The following is a 21,549-nucleotide window of genomic DNA, read 5'->3' as shown; positions in this document are numbered from 1 at the left end:
ATCCGACTTCGGCTCAGGTCATGATCTTGTGGTTTGTGAGTCCGAGCCCCGCGTTGGGCTCTGTGCTGACAGCTCAGAGCCTGGAGCCTACTTTGGATTCAGCGTCTCCCTCTCTCTCTGTCCCTCCCTCACTCACACTCTGTCTCTCTCTCCCTAAAAAATAAACATTTAAAAAAATTTTAGAAAAAGATTAGTGGAGGTTCGCCAAAAAAGGAAGAGAAGTGAGAAGAGCCCAGGGTGCAGCAGGCACAGACCCGTATTGCCAAGGCTGAAACATGGGACAGTAGGCATGTGGGCACCTTCACTCATTTCAACAGGACTTATGTAGAGCTTGAGTGAGATGCTCAGATCAAAGGGTGGATTCAGAAGAGAAGAGACTGACAGTACATGAGGACAGATGATAAAGAGCCTAAAGGGGCTTTGTTCCAAAGGCAATGGGGAGCTACTGAAAAACAGATTGATAACTAAGAAATTTATTTTCTAACCCTCCTTTAACACAAATCTATCAGGTACCTCCCCTCAGCCAAGTGCCGTGTTTGGGGCTGGGGACATACTGGGCAAGTTAGATACAGAATTTAGTTTCACAGGAAAGAAAGACAAACCAGTCATTCTGGCACAGCATGATGCATGCTGCAACTGGGAAAGTACCAGGTGCTATGGGGACACATAGGTGGGATCCTCAGCCTCATCTGAGGGTGGGGAGGGGGGCCAAAAAAGGCTTCCTGGAGTATTTAAGTTATCTGAAGGATGGGGAGGTATAACCATGCAAAGAGGAGCAGAGGAAGAAGCATGCATAAAACCTCAAGGCAAGAAAGAACCCTGATTTGGAGCATTGCAAGAACTTCAGGGTTCATGGAATAGAAAAAAGAAAGAATTGCAAGATGAGGCCAGAGAAAAGGCCACTGTAGCAAGTTTGAACTTGGAGGAACTAGGAATGCAGGAAATGACCCTCAGATTTACATTTTAGAAAAGCACTTCCGTTTTTGGGCATGAGTGACAATTATTCAATGAACATTTGCGGTCTGCCTACTCTAGGTCCTAGGCTCCAGAGCTAATGGTTTGGTGGAAGAAACAGACACAGGTTGATGACTGTGCAGAAGGATGCAATAATGTATGTCGGAACAGTGCTCTGGAGACGGGCTCTGCCGGAGGGAGTTGAGGACCCCTCATGGAGGAGGGGGCTTCTGCTAAGCTATAAGGATGTACAGGTGCTCATCTGGGCATTTTATTTGATTTTTTTTAATACTTTAAAAAATTTTATAGTTTTTTTTTTTTTTTTTTTTTTTTTGAGACAGAGACAGACAGACCCTTAGCAGGGAAAGGGCAGAGAGAAAGAGGGAGACACAGAATCCAAAGCAGGCACCAGCTCTGAGCTGTCAGCACAGAACCCGACGCGAGGCTCCAACCCACAAACCATGAGATTGTGACCTGAACTGAAGTCGGACGCTTAACCAACTGAGCCAACCAGGCGCCCCTGTCTGGGCATTTTAGATAGAACAGCAGCCATAAAGACATGGCATATGAAAGAGCATGGTTTGTCTAGGCGATGGAAAGAATTCCAGAATGACTTCAGTTTGGGCTACACTGTGGAAGTGCCCAGAGAGGAAATTTAAGAAGGTCTGTTGACACATCCCACTTGTCTGTTTGAGACTAGGAATTTAATTTCAACTTGAGCCTGCAGCTTAAGAGGGAATCACAAACTCCGATGAGAATCTGAAGCTCTCTTCAGAAAAATGCACATGTGTGCAAAATTTACATGTAACTTCCAGGATTCAGAAATCAGCAGTTAAAATCTCACTGTTATAAGCAGTGGGGAGCCAGGTATCATTTGCACCTGAGAATGATCATGGGGGCGGGGGTGGGGGGTTGTGCTGGAGACAGACTAGAGGCAAAATTAGTTAGAAGGTTCTCAGGAGATGCTGGGTACAAAGCTGTAAAAGCCCGGCCTGTGATGACATCAGTGGGAATAAAGAATAGGGCCTATGGGGAAGGCATCAGGAGCAGGGATGTGTCAGGATGTTCTCACAAACTGAACAGTGGAGAGGGGTCAAAAATGAGTGACAGGAAAATGGCGGTTTCATTTCCCCAGGATCCACTCTTTCCCTCCTCCTTAGTAATAGAATCCTCAACTTTTTTTTTTTTTTATGTGTGTGTTTTTGAGAGAGGGACAGAGTGTGAGTGGGGAAGGGGCCGAGAGAGAGAGGGAGACACAGAATCCAAAGCAGGTTCCAGGCTCCAAGTTGTCAGCACTGACACAGGGCTTGAACTCATGAACCATGAGATCATAACCTGAGCGGAAGTCGAACACTTAACTAACTGAGCCATCCAGGTGCTCCTAGAATCCTCAACTTTCACCTGGACACATCATCACTCAGAATATTCCATCTCCCAGCCTCCCTTACAGCTTGATGTGGTCATGTAACTAAATTCTGGCTAACGAGATATAAGTAAAGTAATGTGTGCCCACTCTGGTTCCTGCATTTAAAGGGAAGGGAAGTACATTTCCCCCTTTCCACTGGCAGGAGTGTGCTGACAATTCATCTTGATCCTTAAGGATGAGGCCAATACCCTAAGGTTCATAGGATGGCAAGTGAGAAAATGCTTAGACCCTCCAACACTGCAAAGCCATCAGATCTGCTGTGGATTATTTATTCCTCATTTATATGTGAGCACGAAATAATCTTGTTACTTACTGAAGCCATTGTACGTTTGGATCTCTGTTGAAGTAGGAATTAGACAAATGCAATCAGCATCCCATGACAGGCTCAAGGGTCTAATGCCGTGGGTAGTGGATTTCAGGAGGGAAAAGCTTGGGAAAGCTCTTGGAAGGAGCATCCTTTCAGGGGCTAGATACAATGGATACGTCTTCACAGTACAGGTCCCTTCTCCATGTCCACAGTGATATCACCTAGCCCACACAGCCTCGCAGAAGGTCTGGCATAGACATATGGGCAGGACTGGTGAAAGTTCTAATTTGAATTAGAAGAAATTTGAATAAAGAAACATGTAGAGTTTCATGCAACAGCAGTGGGTTATGGCTGGGGAGTAAAAAGAGAGGCCATGAAACGGAATGAGGCATAAAGAGAGAGAATCCACATGCACAGAGCTCAAGATACTCTAAAAGCATGAGATACTGGGGTGCCTGGGTGGCTCAGTCAGTTAAGTGTCAGACTTCATCTGAGGTCATGATCTCACAGTCCGTGAGTTCGAGCCCCATGTCTGAGAATCTGGAGCCTGCTTCAAATTCTGTGTCTCCCTCTCTCTCTGCTCCTTCCTGGCTTGCACTCTGTCCCTCTCTCTCTCTTTTAAAAATAAATAAAAATAAATTTAAAAATAACTAACTAAATAAATAAAAGTATGAGAAACCATATGGGCTGACAAAAGAAGAACAAAGAGAAGGGTAAGACTACTGAGTACACACCTACGGCCTATCAGGTGTCCCTTCCCATCCAGCAGCCACGGGACTATGGCGGGAGCTGCCAAGTTCCTACAAGAAGACCTGGCCTCTTGGCCACTGAAGGATGGACACTGGACACTATGTGGACCAATGAGGCCCCCTCCCAGGAATCTGGGGCTGGGATTTAGGAGATACAGTTTCCTGGGTGTCTCGGTTAATGCCTGCGGATCTAAGAAGCTACTCATGGCCAGGTGAGCCGCTGTGGATTGAGAAGCAAAAGTGACTGACTCTTCAGGTAGAAAGACTGAAGTAAACAGACTTCTGGGCTTCACCAGAGCAACCCCTGCTCCTTCCTGAAGACCCCAACAGATAGCCACACCTCAATGCCATAACTACCCTACTCATTTTCTATGCCCAGTCTCCTCTCTGACCTCTGCAGCGTGGTGTCTGGAATCAGCTATCACAGGTATTGAATTCCAGCTAGACTACTTGGCCACTCAGGCTTTATTCTGTAAACTGGGGATAAGAGAGCCCCCTCTGTTCTTCTAAGTGGTTAATTAAAATAACGTATCCACATACTGCTTGGCCCCTGTGGCAGAACTCAATACACGGTAGAGCACTTCGCCTTTCCCCTGGCCACTTGATCCTCTTCCCCTAGACCTGGCCTCATAAAAATGGCGGCTTGCCTTCACTAATTACTTAGAACTCCCCAGGCATCAGTCTTAAGGGGGCTATATGAAATCATTTATTCTTCACAACAATCCTATGTAGGTATTGATATTACCCCTATTGTACATATGAAGAAACTGAAGCACAGAGACATTAAATAACTCTTCCAAGACCACAGAGCTAATAAATAGAAGATCTGGGATTTCAAGCCAAGGAGTTCTGGTTCTGTGATTACGAACTATTGCCTGCCATATACCTGGAGCTCTTTTTGCTTCCTTGCCAGTGACCCAGGCTGGGGAGGGGTGCCCAGCAGCAGGGGGTGACACGGCTGAGGAAAAAAAAAGCTGCTTCAGGGAGCTGGCATTTAGTCAGTGGCTTACCATTCTAAATCCATTCCTTTACCCTCATCTCCATCCTGGAGAGAGATGGGTCTGGACCAGCAGGAGCCCTGCCAGTGTCGAAGGTGAGGTTGTGCCTGCCTTCCTCTCTGCCTCACTTCTACCTCTGATACCCCACCCTGTTCCCATGCTCCGTGAAGACCAGGTAATAGCTCTGAGGCCTTTGCTCTGAAGCAAACACAACCGTCCCATTGTTCAGTGGGAGGTAAGGGAGACATTCTTTATTCCTCTGTTGCCTTAGAAGTAAAGAAGTTTCCATTCTTCTCCAGAAGGGAAAACTACTGGAAGAAACTAGATGCCCTCCTCCACTATCCCAGCAGATCTAGACCAGGACTGGGGCAAAGCTCAGACTCTTGTCTCCATTCTGCCTGTCTACAGAGCAGGATCATGCTGATCTGTCTTCTACCCTTTACTGGCTCAGAAGGACAGGTCTGGGGGCACCTGGGTGGCTTAGTCGGTTAAGCGTCCAACTTCGACTCAGGTCATGATCTCACGGTTCGTGGGTTCGAGCCCAGCATCAGGCTCTGTGCTGACAGCTAGCTCAGAGCCTGGGGCCTGTTTTGGATTCTGTGTCTCCCTCCCTCTCTGACCCTCCCCTGTTCATGCTATCTCTCTCTCTCTCAGAAAGAAATAAAAAAATAAGTTAAAAAAAAAAAAAAAAAGGGCAGGCCTGGCCTGGAGGGGGAGGGGGTAGGGGGGTGGGGGTAGGAGGGGAAGGAAGGGATTGAGGTTCTGAACACCAATTCTCATGTGTGTAGGGGGGTGGTTTCCCCATATCCAGGCAATTCTTGGGCACCAGCTAGGTTTCCTACCATTCAGCTCAACTCTGACACTATGTCCCCAGAAGCACCATCAGATTCCATAGGTTAAAGGCTCCATCCTCCAAGGCTGCCCCTACACACTTCACACGCCAGCCACAAACCCTGGTTGTCGCTTCCTACACACTGGCTATAGATTAGAGGTTCCAATGACCTCCTCCTTGGTCTCAATTACTTTGCTAGAGGGGCTCACAGAACTCAGAGAAACATTTAACTTATTACATTGTTACTAGCGACAAGGCATGAGAGCCTGCTGGCTCTGGAGGCCCCAAAGGTTTGGCTACTCTCAGCTGACAAAATCCTAAGGCAGACAGGCAAGCGCTGGTTAAACAAGAATGTGTAAGGGGCGCCTGGGTGGCTTAGTCGGTTAAGCGTCCAACTTTCGCTTAGGTCATGATCTCGCGGTTCGTGGGTTTGAGCCCCGCGTCGGGCTCTGTGCCGACTGCCAGCTCAGAGCCTGGAGCCTGTTTCAGAGTCTGTGACTCCCTCTCTCTCTGACCCTCCCCTGCTCACGCTGTCTCTCTCTCTCTCTGTCCTAGAAATAAATAAAACATTAAAAAAAAATTAAAAAAAAAAAAAAATAAACCAAGAATGTGTATTCCAGTAACACCAACACCGGGAAGACAAGGGACTAACATCCCAAGAACTATTTTCAAGATGCTGAGAATACTTCTAGGTTTATTTAGGGAATATGTGGAACAAAGATTGGTGGGTACATGCAGCTAAACAGCAAATGTCAGGTTGATCACTGTCATGGGGTCAATTATGCGGGGTGGGGGGGTACAGTGGCATCAGAGCAGTCGTCATTGTTTGAGGGGTTAGTTCTGGTGCCCATTACAGGATGTTTTGCCTGGTGGGTCCCTTGCTGGAGTTAACAGATAAGCAAAATGGAAAAACCATGCGATTAAGAGGAACAGGTTAAAGGCAAATGGAGTCAGTCAGGGTAATGACTGGGTCCTCCTTCGAATTCCCATGTCAAGCCACCACTCCATTTCAACAGAAGGAGGAGGAACAATGGTCATGTCTTCTGCAAACTACTTCCTGCTGACCGGGGATGATGTTGGGATGATGGGATGATGGGATGTTGGGATGGGAGACTTTGATAGGATGGGAGATCTTTGTTTCCGGAGTTCCTTCTGAGATGGACAGCAGTCCTCTGGGAGTTGTCCTCCATTATACAGTTGTGAGTCCGGAAAAGAGTCATTGTCTGGAGGTGCCTTCCTAATGCAGGTGTGATGAATCCATGGCTTGACACCTGCAAGTTTTGAAATAGGACTAGTTAGAAGCATATTGTGAGGACCTGTCCATTTTTCATTAACTCATCTTCTGGTCCTTGGTTCTTGCAAGTCTTTAGTAGGACCCAGTCTACTGGCTGAAAAGGGTACAGTGGCTCTTCAGGAAATGATTTGATCTTAGAAAAGAGGAACTCATGTTCAGATGTCAAAATTTGATTCAGCTGCTGCACATATTATTTAACTCTATTTTCACGTTCTAGATAGGGGAAAACACTCCCTTTACCCAAGTCGAAAGGGCTTTCCATATAAAGTTTCATAAAGGCTCAATGGAAGCCCTGCTTCCAGGGATTGCCCTTATACAGAGGACGGCAACAAGAAGTGGCTTTTCCCAAGTCATGCCAGTCTCTTGGCACATTTTAGCAAAGGCTTTCTTTAAAGTATGATTCATTTTTTTTCTGTTATACCTGTTGGTGAGGTTGGGGGGGGGTGATTTCCAACCACAAATTATTTAGGAAGTACTATTCTACATAATGTCATTGCACATACCACATGGCATGGCATTTTATCTGTTTAAATCTCTCTTCCCTACTAAGCTGTAGATTGAGGGCAAGTAGGGAGACTTCATATTTCTTCAGCTTTTAATTCCCATTGTATAACTCCTAACCTGACAGAGTAGACGATAATAAATTGAATTAATACGTAGGCCCAGGTTGGATCACCTAGGACCAGAAACCCTCTAACCCAAATCTCCTTTGTCCAAAGTCAGAATGAGTTCCAGAACCTGGGGAGAGGCTGGGATAACAGATGAGATTGTTACATGCTGCCTTCTTCAAAGGACCACCAGAGCTACATGTTGATAAGAAAGGCCAAATTCCTTTTCTCAGTAAGTCTTCATCTTAGTAGCATCCTAGAGAGGGGAGAGCAAAGTGGGAGGTCTGTGACATTTTGGAGTCTGGGTTAAGGCAATTCACCAGTTTTTTTTTTTTTTTTTTTTATTTCTTTATTTTGAGAGAGCACACATGTGAGTGGGGGAGGAACAGAGAAAAAGAATCCCAAGCAGTCTCCTCGAGGTCACCAAACTGTGTGATCATGACCTGAGCCAAAATCAAGAGCTTGACTCTTAACTGACTGAGCCACCCAAGCACCTTCAACAGTTCTTTTAATAAAGGATTAGATTAACGGGGTGCCTGGGTGGCTCAGTCGATTGAGCATCCGGCTTTGGCTCAGGTCATGATTTCACGGTTCGCGGGTTCAAGCCCCACGTCGGGCTCTGTGCTGACAGCTAGCTCAGAGCCTGGAGCCTGCTTCTGATTCTGTGTCTCCCTCTGACCCTTCCCTGCTCATGCTGTCTCTCTCTCAGAAATAAATAAAAAACACTAAAAAAATTTAATAAAGGATTTGATTAGGAACACAGTATAATAGTTTAAGATGGGTGGTCATAGCAAGGAGAGCATTTTTAAGGTAAAGGGTTCAAAAAGTCTTGGGAATTAAACTTGTCATTTGATATTTTCTGTTGAAGAGGTGAACAATTAAGTGATCATTTAAATAGTTTTTTGGAGGGGTGGAGGGGCATCTGGATGGCTCAGTCAGCTGAATGTCCAACTCTTGATTTCAGCGTAGATCATGATCTCATGGTTCATGAGATAGAGCACTGCTTCAGGCTCCGTGCAGACAGCAAGAAACCCACTTGGGATTCTTTCTCTCTCTCATCTCTTTCTCTCTGCCCCTTCCCCCATTCATGCTGTTTCTCTTGCAATAAATGAATAAACTTAAAAAAATTGTTTTTTTTAAACTTCAAGGAACAAGTAATTTAAACTTTTATCTTCTGGGCCAGTTTCCTGAAATAGTTAACATATGTTGATGAAGACAGTGGAATGGGAACATCATATTAACACAGATAGTGGCCGTGTGAGTATAGAAAGTTTCAACTATCAGGAGTCAGGTGACCCAACTGAGGAAGAGAGCTGGGGACATTCAGAGCTGACACATATCAGTTTCTCATCAGATGCTACAAAATAATCCTGCAGCAGGAAACTCCCATCTCTCATAACACAACAATGCCATTTGTTCTCCTGGCATTGATTTTTAGTCACTGGTCCTATGAGAAGCCATTTGGTCTTTCTCTTCCACTTTCCCTCTCCCTCCGATGCTGGTTTAGCCTTGACTCAATCATTAGGCTAGAGTAAGTGCTTAAAATCTTCTCACCCAGAGCCTGCCATGGTTTGTGTGAGCACTTGCCAGTGGGTAGGTCACATATGACTGCACCAGTGACCTTTTCCAAGCCCCTTCTGGTCTGTGTGCAGTCAGGAAGCAGGACGCCACCCTGCAGCTTCCAAAGTGATTATCCTGTTGCAGACATCAGGCAAAATGAGCAAGCCCGTCAGGGGTGAGTGCTGATGCGTGGTAGAAAGATCAAGCAATGCGGGAAGCACACAGCTCTCTGCTGGGGAGACACAGACACATCTGGCCCAGACAAAAAGACCTAATCTAGTTTCCAAACAGGAAAAACACAGTTCCCTGGGATGGAACACCAGGGCTGATTTGCCTAGAAGTTTATTGGGGATGGAAGGTGGGGGATGACTGACATTTACTGAGGGCCCGTACAGCAGTTTTCACACAGGATTTCATGGAAAAGTTTAGCTTATCCACAATCTTTGTAAATAGAATAGCATTTTTTTAAATGTTTATTTGAGAAAGAAAGAGAGAGCCGAGTTGAGGAGGGAAGGACACAGAATCCAAAGCAGGCTCCAGGTTCTGAGCTGTCAGCACAGAACCCAACGCGGGGCTTGAACCCACGAACCGCGAGACCATGACCTAGCCAAAGTCAGACAGTCACCTGACTGAACCACCCAGGTGCCTCTCTAAATAGAATAGTATTTTTAATACCCTAGGAAAGAACTCTATTTACAAGAAATCTGTAGCAAACTTTCTCTCTGATATGAAGGAAACATTCCCTGTTTTGTTTTGTTTTAAATACAGTTGACCTCTCTTTTATATTATCCTTGATGAAGGTACCAGTTGGCAATTTCTCCTGGATACGTGCTACTCCACCAGGAGAGATGGGAGCTGACCTCTCCCAGCTTCAGCCACATCAACAGTCCTCTTATCTCATTTCTCAATTGTGAATAAAATAAGAAGATCTGAAAGACTGAAGAGGCCATTCTTTCTGGAACCTACATCCAATCAAGTGCTGCTCTCTAATACATATTTACTCATTTAGAATTGAGAATTCTAAAAAAAAGTAATATTTGGGGAGACTGGTTGGCTCAGTCGGTAGAGCATGTGACTCTTGATCTTTGGGTCATGAGTTCAAGCCCCACATTGGGCACAGAGTTTCCTTTAAAAAAAAAAAAAAAGTAGAACTGGGAATGAGGGAAGCCTTCTTTCCTTCCTCCTGCATTGCAGCTCTGTCTCCTGCTTTTAGGACTCTGCTCTCCCTGGTTCTCCTCCTTCAGAACTCCATCTCAGGCTCTTCTTTTTGTTTTGTTTTGGTTTAAAATAGAAAGTTTATTTGCTCAGTACACCAAATAGGATGCAAGGACTGTCACGACAAATATACAGAAATATGCAGATAAACATACAACCATAATTTAGTTAAATGAAGGGAAACATACTAAAATGTTATGATAACATATTCCCAAGAGTTTTTTATTTCAGTTAATTTAACTTTACATTTCAATAGAAGGTAATGGATTAAGTGTAAGTTAGTTTGTGAATTTTTCTTAAAAATAAAACTCCAACTTGGGTGTCTGGGTAGCTCAGTTGGTTGAGTGTGTGACTTCCCCTCAGGTCATGATCTTGTGGTTGGTGAGTTTGAGCCCCACATTGGGCCCTGTACTGACAGCTCAGAGCCTGGAACCTGCTTCAGATTCTGTGTCTCCCTCTCTCTGTCCCTCTCCCACTCATACATGCTCTGTCTCTCTCAAAAATAAACATTAGAAAAAAATTAAAAATAAAACTCCAACTCTTATCGATCCACGCCAGTTAAACACTATAACTAAAATTTCCATATCAGTACAAAAGGATATGATGGAGTAATTTACCTTTTTTGCTTGAACAATCCAGAGGAAAATGGTTACCACGACTGCAGCAGGCAAACCATTAAGACTGACCAATCTAGAACACAGTGTTGTACAAAATTTCAGTCTCAAATTCTGCTAAATGCTCATCGTTAGTATAGCACATTGTGATTCATGATATGGTTTAATGCCTAGACACATCCCAATGTTTTTTAATCTTTTTTTTTTTTTTGGTTTATTTATTTTTGAGACAGAAACAGAGCACGAGTGGGGGAGGGGCAGAGAGAGAGGGAAACACAGAATCCAAAGCAGGCTCCAGGCTCTGAGCTGCCAGCATAGAACCTGATGAGGGGCTCAAACTCACAGACACAAGATCATGACCTGAGCCAAAGTTGGACACTTAACTGACTGAGCCACCCAGGTGCCCCTAGACAGATCCCAATCTGTTACAGAAGCACATAGACATTACTTTTGCTTTGTTTTGTTTTTAAATATATGTATATTAAAAAATGAGGTATACTTCCACATATAAAAGCAAGTTTTTCCCAGAAGGAATTTACAGGCAGTGGTCTGGGGTGCAACATGAGGCTCTCCACCACAAGGCACTGGGTCCAACTGAAGGAAGGAGTATTTTATCTTATTTTATTTTATTTTATTTTTTGAAATGTTTACTGATTTTTGAGAGAGAGAATGAGCACATGAGCAGGTGAGGGGCAGAGAGAGAGGAGGACAGAGGATCAGAAGTGGGCTCTGCATTGACAGCAGCAAGCCCAACACAGGGCTTGAACTCACAAACCGTGAGATCATGACCTGAGTGGAAGTCAGACAGTCAACTGAATGAGCCACCCAGGGTCCCAAAGAAGTGGTATTTGAAAGCGTCACATAATTCCATGAGAGCAACCTTGTTCGCACAATGAGAACAGTACTGGGGTGCACTAAAAATGGTAACCACATTCTAATCATGACACCAATTGTATCCCTCCATGACAAGCTGGTGAGCTGGAGAAGCCAGTGTAAAACCATTCCCATGGCTAAATGTTTCAGAAATGTTTTGTCCACATGTGTAGCCAAAACCACATGGTGAAATACTTCACCCACCACAATCATCTGGATCTGACCATTACACATCACACATTGGGCCCTCATGTGAAACTTCCTGTAATAGATTCAAGGCTCTTATATGATCTAGCACATCTAGGGATCGAGAGAGGCCACCGTGGAGGCAGAATATCTGTCCATCTGCTAAAGCTGTATTTAGAAGATAGTGAAATAGATCTGTAACATATTCCCAAACATTGGGATTTCTATACTTTCATAGAGGTTCATCATAAAAGCCGTGTACTTGGGTAATTTTGCAGCTTTCGTGGTTTCCTCTCAATACTGTAATGCATCCTGAGTAATGCACCTTTAAGACCACAAGGAGAGTCACAGTCTCCACTGAGTAATAGCCTCTGTCTAAACAGTTGCCCATGAATAGACAGTTTGTACCTGGTGATTTTCCATCAGTTCTAAAGAGTTCTGTAAGCTCAGGGAATTGACCACGCACACCTCCAGACATGGTAACAAAACAACAAACCTCTTGCATGTTTCATTCTTTTGGTAAAATTTCCTTAGCCTTTTCACACAGCATCTATACTTGGTCCTGTTATGCTGTTTACACTCATGCAGCAACTTGGTGAATGCCTAGCTGTCCATGACTGCCTGATCCCCTTCCCTACCACTTCTTTCCCCCCACCCCTGCCCTAGGTGCCTATTGCTGGTGCGGTTTGGGGGGGGGGGTAGCAGCTGGTGTGAAAGGAAGCAGTCTCTCAATTGGAGCATTCACTCCACCCAAGGCCAGCTGGTGGTGGGGGGAGGAGGACATGCAGGAGGGGAGCTAGGCCACCTATCCATCTCCTGGGAGGGAGTGGGTGAAGTGTGTGGGGAGTCCAGGATGAGTTGGGTCAGGTCTTTCGCTGACCCCCAGGTGTCTTCCCACCGCCCCCTCACCACACCCCCACGAGCCCCGACCTAGGCTCCTCTTTTTTTTAAGTCCTTTTTAAAGGTTTCATTCTCAGAGGGGCGCCTGAGTGGCTCAGTTGGTTAAGCGTCCGACTTTGGCTCAAGTCATGATCTCACAGTTTGTGGGTTCGAGCCCCGCGTCGGGCTCTATGCTGACAGCCAGCTCAGAACTTGGAGCCTGTTTCAGATTCTGTGTCTCCCTCTCTCTCTGACCCTCCCCTGCTCACGCTCTCTCTCTCTCTCTCTCTCAGAAAGAAATAAAACATTAAAAAATTTTTAAAAATAAATAAATAAATAAAGGTTTCATTCTCTGACCAACATAAACATGAAGAGATGTTCAACATCACTCATCATCAGGGAAATGCAAGTCAAAACTACAGTGAGATATTACCTGATACCTATCAGAATGGCTAAAATCAACAATACAAGAAACAAGTACTGGTGAGGATGTAGAGAAAAAGGAACCCTCCTACACTGTTGGTGGGAATGAAAACTGGTGCAGCCCCTGTGAAAAACAGTGTAGAGGTTCTTCAAAACATTAAAAATAGTTGTTACAGGGTGCCTGGGTGGCTAAGTCAGTTAAGTGTCCGACTTTGGCTCAGGTCATGATCCCACAGTTCATGGGTTCGAGCCCTGCATCAGGCACTATGCTGACAGCTAGCTCAGAACCTGAAGCCTGCTTCAGATTCTGTATCTCCCTCTCTCTGATCCTCCCCTGCTCATGCTGTCTTTCTCAAAAATAAATAAAACTTTTTTTTTTAATTTAAAAATTAAAAAAAAAATAGTTGTTCCAGTAACTGTACTACTGGGCATTTACTGAAGAAACACAAGAACACTAATTCAAAGGGATACATGCATCCCTGTGTTTACTGCAGCATTATCTACAATAGCCAAATTATGAAAGCAGCCCAAGTGTCCACCAATTGATGAATGGATAAAGAAGATGTGGTGCATATATATAATAGAATATTACTGAGCCATAAAAAAGAATGAAATCTTGCTATTTGCAACAACATGGATGGAGCTTTGAGTAAAATGCTAAGTGAAGTCAGTCAGAAAAAGACAAATACCCTATGATTTCACTCATCTGTGGAACTTAAATAAAACAAATGAGCAATGGGGGTAAAAGTGAGAGACACAAGCTAAGAAATACTCTTAACTATGGAGAACAAACTGATGGTTACCAGAAGGGAGATGGGTGTGGGGATTAAGGAGGGCACTTGTGTAAGATGAACACCGGGTAATGTATACAATTGTCAAGTCACTATATTGTACACCTGAAGCTAATAGAACACTGTCTGTTAACCACACTGGAATTAAAATTAAAAACTTAAAAAAAAAGGGAAGTTTTCATCCTCAACTTTTATCTTCTCTTCTCTCCTCAAAACCCTCAGAACTCCTATGATTACTTTCTTCTAAATCACTCCCACTCATAACACTTTTTCCTGATCCTCTCGAACTCCACTCATCCCACCTGCTTTTGAGTAACAACCATGCTGGAGTACCTGAGGCCCTATCCATTTTGACTGTGTCCAACACTCTGGTCCAGGCACCTGCCTGAATTCCTTCTGATCTCATGGCTCCCCACTGCCTACAGAACTTGTCTAAACTCTAGCCGTGGATTCAAGATCCGGTGTGGTCTGGCTTCCAAACATCCATCACTACCCTACCTGACATACCCTCTAGCTTAACGCCACCTCTTTGCTTTTCTGGCCTCTGAGAACTTGCTTACATTGTTTCCACCACTATTACAGTCTTTTTGTCCCCAATTTCTGCATGTTCAGATCTCACCTAGGTTCCTTATTTAGTCCTTTAGGTTTGAAGTAGCAAAATACATGTAAGTAAGTAAATCCCAAAAGGCCACCTCCAGTGGGTATGATATACTAGAAGGTCAACACATTGCAAATATCACTACCTCAGAGGAAAATCCCATTATACAGTAACTGCTGGTAACAGAAAAAATACATGAAGAGTCACCTGAGAAGTTAGAAAAACAATGAAATAAGCCTAAAGAAAGTAAAAAAGGAATAGCAATAAAATTAAAATCAGAAATCAATGATTAAGAAAAAAAGTGAGTTTATAAATCAAAAAGCTAAATCACTGAACAATATGGGTGTCGCTAGCTAGCCTTACAGAAGAAACAGGGAGGAGAACACAAAAACAGAAAATTAGGATAAAGGAAAACTTGCCATAGAGGAAATATAGGTAAGTACAAGACCATTATATACCACTATAATTTAATACATTTGAAAATTTGAATAAAACTGATGATCTTTTATGAAAATATATATTCCCAAAATTGGGTTGAAAACACATGGAAACCCTAAACAAGCAAATAACATGTAGAAATAAAGACAATTCTCCTCCAATCAGTCCCAGATCATTTCACATGTGAATCTTCAAATACTGAATGAACAGATTTTTTGATGCTGTTTAAACTATTCAAGAGCATAGAGAAGTATAAGAAATATCTTAACTCATTTTACAAAACTGAAAAATGACCGATCTGAGAACTTTATAAAGACAAAACTGCAAATAATTTTTACTTGTAAAGCGATTTGAAAAAAAGTCTGAGAATATACACATACAAACCACATATAAATTGTATACATCAAATCAAGCCAACAGTACATTAAAATAACACCCTGAAACCAAGTAAGTTTCATTTCAGGAATCAAGGATGGTCCCATATTAAGAAATTTAGTAATATAAATTAATTTTAAGTAAGTCAAGAGAGAAACCATGATTACCTTTATTATCAAAACTGCATTTAAGCTTTCTACACCTATTTCTCCTTACAGACATCTTAATAAAATGAAAATAGGTGTGCTCAGTCAGTACAGCATGTGACTCTCAATCTCAGGGTTGTGAGTTCCAGCCCCACATTGGGTGTAGAGAGTGGCTAAAAATAAAAATGTTAAGGGCCCTCTAGGTGGCTCAGTTGGTTGGGCATCTGACTTCAGCTCAGGTCATTATCTCATGGTTGGTGAGTTTGAGCCCCACATTGGCCTCTGTGCTGACAGCTCAGAGCCTGGAGCCTGCTTCATATTCTGTGTCTCCCTCTCTCTCTGCCCCCTCCTCACTCATGCGCATGCTCTCTCTCTCTCCCTCTGTCTCAAGAATAAACATTAAAAGGGGCGCCTGGGTGGCTTAGTCGGTTAAGTGTCCGACTTTCGCTTAGGTCATGATCTCGCGGTTCGTGGGTTCGAGCCCCGCGTCGGGCTCTGTGCTGACTGCCAGCTCAGAGCCTGGAGCCTGTTTCAGTCTGTGTCTCCCTCTCTCTCTGACCCTCCCCTGCTCTTGCTGTCTCTCTCTCTCTCCTAGAAATAAATAAAACATTAAAAAAATTTTTTTTTAAAAAAAAGAATAAACATTAAAAAAATAATGAATGAATGAATAAATAAATATCTTTAAGAGGCACCTGGGTGGCTCAGTGAATAGAGTGCCTGACTCTTGATTTCAGCTAAGGTTGAGATCCCAGGGTTGTGGAATCGAGTCCTGTGTCAGGCTCTGCACTGAGCATGGAGCCTATTTGAGATTCTCTTCCTCACTCTCTCTCTCTCTCTCTCTCTCTCTCCCCCCGTCTCTCTCCCAAATAATAAATAAAATATTTCAAAAAAATGAAAATAAAAAGTATTCCTTTATCTTAGTGAAAGTCTAAAAACCAAAGCCAGGATGTGTTTAAAATGCTAAAACAGGGTTGCCTGGGTGGCTCAGTCGGTTAAGCATCCGACTTCGGCTCAGGTAATGATCTCATGGTCCGTGGGTTCAAGCTCCACATCAGGCTCTGTGCTGACAGCTAGCACGGAGCCTGGAGCCTGTTTCAGATTCTTGTCTCCGTCTCTCTCTGACCCTCCCCTGCTCACACTGTCTCTCTCTCAGAAATAAACTTAAAAATTGTTTATAAAGCTTAAATACTAAAATATTAGAAATATATCTGTTCCAGTCAGCTTCAACCAAGGGCCTAATAGTAACAGTGTTATTGATTATTGTTCTAGAAGCTCCTGACAATAGAAAAGGACTGGATTAAAATGTGTAAGTAATAGAAAGGAGGTTGCAAAAGTGTCATTATTTACAAAGCATATGACTGCACATCTAAAAAAAAACCCAACAGCATAAGCCTACTAGAAAAATAAGTGAGCAAAGAGATTATTTTAAAAACTAACAAAGGGGAGCCTGGGTAGCTCAGTTGGTTGGGTGGCCAACTCTTGATGTCTGCTCAGGTCATGATCTCTCAGCTTGTGGGATCAAGCCCCACCTCGGGCTCCTCCTGGGCTCAGTTGGTTGGGTGTCCAACTCTTGATTTTGGCTTAGGTCATGATCTTGCAGTTCATGGGATCAAGCCCTGCATTGAGCTCCTTGCTAACAGCATGGAGCCTGCTGTTAGCAGGATCCTCTCTCTCTCTCTCTCTCTCTCCCTCTCTCTCCCCCCCCTTGCTCATGCTCTCTTTCTCTAAAAATAAATAAATAAACGTTTAAAAAAAAAAAACAAAACCCAAGCAGAGGCAACCAAATGGAGTTGCCCCAAATGGAGACCTCCACAAACCAAGTCATGTAAGGAGAAAGCTCTTAAGCAGGAAGTCTAATACGTGTGAAGACCTCCAATGCCATTAAGAACAATTCACATACTTAAACGGGAGAACTCCCTCCCAAAGTAAAGCTACTAGAAAAATCTAAAAGAGCTGTTAAATACACTTCAGATAGTTGAAGGAAGAAAGAATAGCAGATTTAAACATAAATTGGAAGGAGATGACTCAAGCCAGTAAGGCGTCCAGCCTCACTTGTTCCGCCCGGTCTCTACAACACCCTCCTCTGGCACACAAAGGGGACAACAGACTGCGGTGACACTTTACTTCGAGCCAATCTGATGTTTGTTTCTAGCCCTGGCTCCATGAGATGGACTTAAGGCTAAGCAGGAAGGAGAGAAAGGCAATGACACAGAGAAGCCGCGGGAGAAGGTGGTGATCAGTGGGGCAGGGACAAGTCACTGCCCAAGAAAAGTGAGCACTTCCCAAAACACCTTTTAAGACACTTAAAAATTTTTCGTGTGGAATATAAAGAAATCAGGTTGGGAGTGGAGGTGAGTGTAAACACTCCATTTTCAGGACCTGCTGTTTTTTAAGGGCTTGTCTAGGAAACTGACAGCTTATCATTATTAGTCCCCACTTGGCTGGCAGGTTTTTGGTGGGAGTATCACCTGCTATGTCAGCAACGTGCCAGCTTGGGGCCAATCCCGACCTAAGAGAGCATTTAAAAAGCTACAGCCGGGGCACCTGGGTGGCTCAGCTGGTCAAGCATCTGACTTGGACTGAGGTCATGATCTTGCAGATTGTGGGTTTGGGCCCACGTCGGGATCTGTGCTGACGCTCAGAGCCTGGAGCCTGCTTCAGATTCTGTCTCCCTCCCTCTCTGCCCCTCCCCCGCTCATGCTCTGTGGCCCTCTCTGAAGAATAAACAAACATTAACAACAACAAAAAAAACAACCCTATAGCCAAGGGCTGACTGGCTCTGTCAGAACATGAGACTCTTGATCTCTGGAGGTTGTGAGTTCAGGCCCCACCTCGGTGGGTATTAGTTGAAAGAAGAGGGAGGGAGGGAAGGCAGGCAGGCAGGCAGGCGAAAGGAAGAAGGGAATCAAGGGAAGCAAGGGAAGGAAGGAAGCAAGGGAAGGAAGGAAGGAAGGAAGGAAGGAAGGAAGGAAGGAAGGCAGGCGAAAGGAAGGAAGCAAGGGAAGGAAGGAAGGAAGGAAGGAAGGAAGGAAGGAAGGAAGGAAGGCAGGCAGGCAGGCAGGTGAAAGGAAGGAAGGAAGCAAGGGAAGGAAGGAAGGAAGCAAGGGAAGGAAGGAAGGAAGGAAGGCGAAAGGAAGGAAGGAAGCAAGGGAAGGAAGGAAGGAAGGAAGGAAGGAAGGAAGGAAGGAAGGAAGGAAGGAAGGCGAAAGGAAGGAAGGAAGCAAGGGAAGGAAGGAAGGAAGGAAGGAAGGAAGGAAGGAAGGAAGGAAGGAAGGAAGGAAGGAAGGAAGGCGAAAGGAAGGAAGGAAGCAAGGGAAGGAAGGAAGGAAGGAAGGAAGGAAGGAAGGAAGGAAGGAAGGAAGGAAGGCGAAAGGAAGGAAGGAAGCAAGGGAAGGAAGGAAGGAAGGAAGGAAGGAAGGAAGGAAGGAAGGAAGGAAGGCAGGCAGGCAGGCAGGCAGGCGAAAGGAAGAAAGCAAGCAAGCAAGCAAGAAAGCAAGCAAGCAAGCAAAGCTCCAGCCAAGCACCGTGCTGCCTACAAAAGACCATTAGTCTTCCAGGTCTCGCCAATGTGGCCTTTCAATTACTGAGTGCCTGTCTCCGGGCTGGGGCTGAAGAGAGCTTCCTGGAGGAGGTGATACCAACTGCCAAGTGGAAGGAACTTCCAGGTGATAATGGAGAGGAGGGCTTTGAAGTTCAGGGGCGCAGCCTATGGGCTAGGCAAAGGAAGAGTGCAATACATTTGCAGAGCTGCCGGTCCAGAGATGCTGGATGGGGAAGTGTAATGAGGGAAGACAGAAACCAGTGACAGTCTCTTTAAAATTTCTGTTGCCTTGATTTAATTTTTAAACTTGTTTTGGCGGTCTTTTGAGCACATACAGTTTTTTAAATTAAAAGTGTCCTAATTAGAATATAAATTTTTTTTTTAATATTTTTATTTATTTCTAGGAGAGAGAGAGAGAGAGAGAGAGAGACAGCGTGAGCAGGGGAGGGTCAGAGAGAGAGGGAGACACAGACTCCGAAACAGGCTCCAGGCTCTGAGCTGGCAGTCAGCACAGAGCCCGACGCGGGGCTCGAACCCACGAACCGCGAGATCATGACCCAAGCGAAAGTCGGACGCTTAACCGACTAAGCCACCCAGGCGCCCCAAGAATATAAATTCTTGAATGCAGAGTTTGACATATACCTTTTCTCCCAGCAGAGCCCCATCTTTGTCTGGAGAGACCCACTGCCAGGCAGCCACGCTCAAATCTGGAATCACTAGAAGCATTAACAGGCAATGATTAAAACCCCTAAAGACCCATGAGCTTTCTGCCCCTGGTGCACTGAGGCTCTGCTTGGAACACAGATTCTTCTGTTCCTAAACCCCTAGCAGACGTGAGAGGGGCTCTGGGGCTGGAGGGGGCAGGACCACACCCCTCACTCTGTGTGAGACAGCAAAGATCTTGCTTTGGAGATTCACTTCTTTCTTTTTTAATTGTTCTTTATTGTTGTTGGAGTCTTTTTATTTTTAAGTTTGTTTTATTCTGAGTGAGTGAGTGAGAGAGAGAGAGAGAGAGAGAGAGAGAGAGAGAAAATGTGAGGAGAGGAACAGCGGAAGCAGGCTCCACCCTATCAGCCCAGAGCCCAACGGACCTACAAACTGTGGGACCATGACCTGAGCCGAAATCAAGAGTCAGACGCCCAACTGACTCAGCCACCCAGCTACCCAGGTACACTTCTTGTACCAAGTTGTTACTATGTTAATTTTTTGAGTTTGCCTGCAAAGTTTATAGTTTTTCAAATAATGGATCTGGGGGAGGGAGACCATGTGTTCTCTTAAATCACCTTTAAGTAATTTTAGGTTTTAATTTGGAGCAGATGAGGAAAAATAGCCTAACATAAGCATCTTCTAGGTTTCCAGCTCGGTACGAGAGCTGCTTCTGTCTTGGCAAGCTGGGGGAAAGCAATGGGTCGGAAGAGAGAATACCCTGTGAAAATTAGATGGCCCAAAGACAGGCAGAATCCTGGAGAGCCTGTTCTGGAGTGGGTAGGATGATGGTGATCATGCTGTGATGACTATTAAATTCCAAAAGAACAACGTTGTAGATATGCCTATATTAATGCTTTTAATTTCACTGGCTTTTAATTTCTCTTTGTATTCAGAAGTAAATCTGTCTCCATTTCATAACTGTAGAAGAGCCATAAACCCAAGGAGTTTAAGGTGCACAAAGCGTAGCTTAGTAACAGAAACTTTTGTAACAAAATTTTTTTCTTTAGAAGTCAGACAAATCTGTGAGGAACTTGGCCTTCAAGAAGGGGGCGGTGCTGCTGCTGGGATCTCGTGCTGTCAGTTTCAGGGTCTGAGTGGGCACAGTGTGTCCCCTCGACCATTCCATTCCACACATCCGTGGGGGCACCTCAACTGCACACCCCGCTGATTGGGGCATCCTGGACACCACGGTTTCCAAGACCTTCTTCCTTTGCAGGCTTCCTCATAGGGCTGAGGCGGTACGCTGCCAACAGTTATCTCCAGACAGGCTATTACAAGGGTTACAGCTAAAGACATTCTGGTTCCCCCCCCACTGTTCTATGCAATCGGGAGACTGGAGAACTTTGCCTCTCTGATGTGCCAATCTGAATTTTGTTTGGATGGCGTGTTAGAATGGAGGGGAAAAGATGGCTGCTGATCTCATTATTGACTGCAGACGGGACAGGCCAGTTTTTACCAGGTGAACTGTACCCAGAAGATGCAGACTTTTTAGGAAGTCATGGCTAACATTGGGGGAAAAAAGGCTAACATCATGAAGGCGGGCAAGAAATTTCAGATAAGTGATGCACAGTCACTATCTTTATAGTGCCTACATGAACGTTCAAAGTATAACAGGTTCAGGGCGCCTGGGTGGCTCAGTCGGTTAAGCGGCCGACTTTGGCACAGGTCATGATCTCACCGCTTGTGGGTTCCAGCCCTGCGTCAGGCTCTGTGCTGACAGCTCAGAGCCTGGAGCCCACTTTGGATTCTGTGTCTCCCTCTCTCTCTGCCCTTCCCCCACTCGCACTCTATCTCTCTCAAAAATGAATAAATGTTAAAAATTAAAAAAAAAAAAACAGAAAACGAAGTATAACAGGTTCATTCTAAAAGCTCTGAGTAGGTCAGAGTGCTGTTTGTTTAGTAGTCTTTACACTCAACGTGGGACTCCAACTTATGATCCTGAGATCAAGGGTCACATGCTCTTCTAAGCCAGTCAGGGGCCTCTGGGGTAACTGCTTATTTAGATGTTGGTCTATTTATGGTTCTGATGAAAAC

General features: G+C 44.6%; 1 pseudogene; it reads right to left on the bottom strand.

Moving 5' to 3' along the window:
• Nucleotides 1-6,316: 6,316 nt before the first annotated feature.
• Nucleotides 6,317-20,811, bottom strand: LOC120247417 (annotated as a pseudogene).
• Nucleotides 20,812-21,549: the final 738 nt, after the last annotated feature.

The sequence above is a fragment of the Hyaena hyaena genome, unplaced genomic scaffold, assembly GCF_003009895.1.
Source record: "Hyaena hyaena isolate Hyena2069 unplaced genomic scaffold, ASM300989v1 scaffold_521, whole genome shotgun sequence".
NCBI lineage: Eukaryota > Metazoa > Chordata > Mammalia > Carnivora > Hyaenidae > Hyaena > Hyaena hyaena.
The sequence above is the reverse complement of the archived record's forward strand: the minus strand, read 5'-3'. Positions and strand labels throughout refer to the sequence as shown.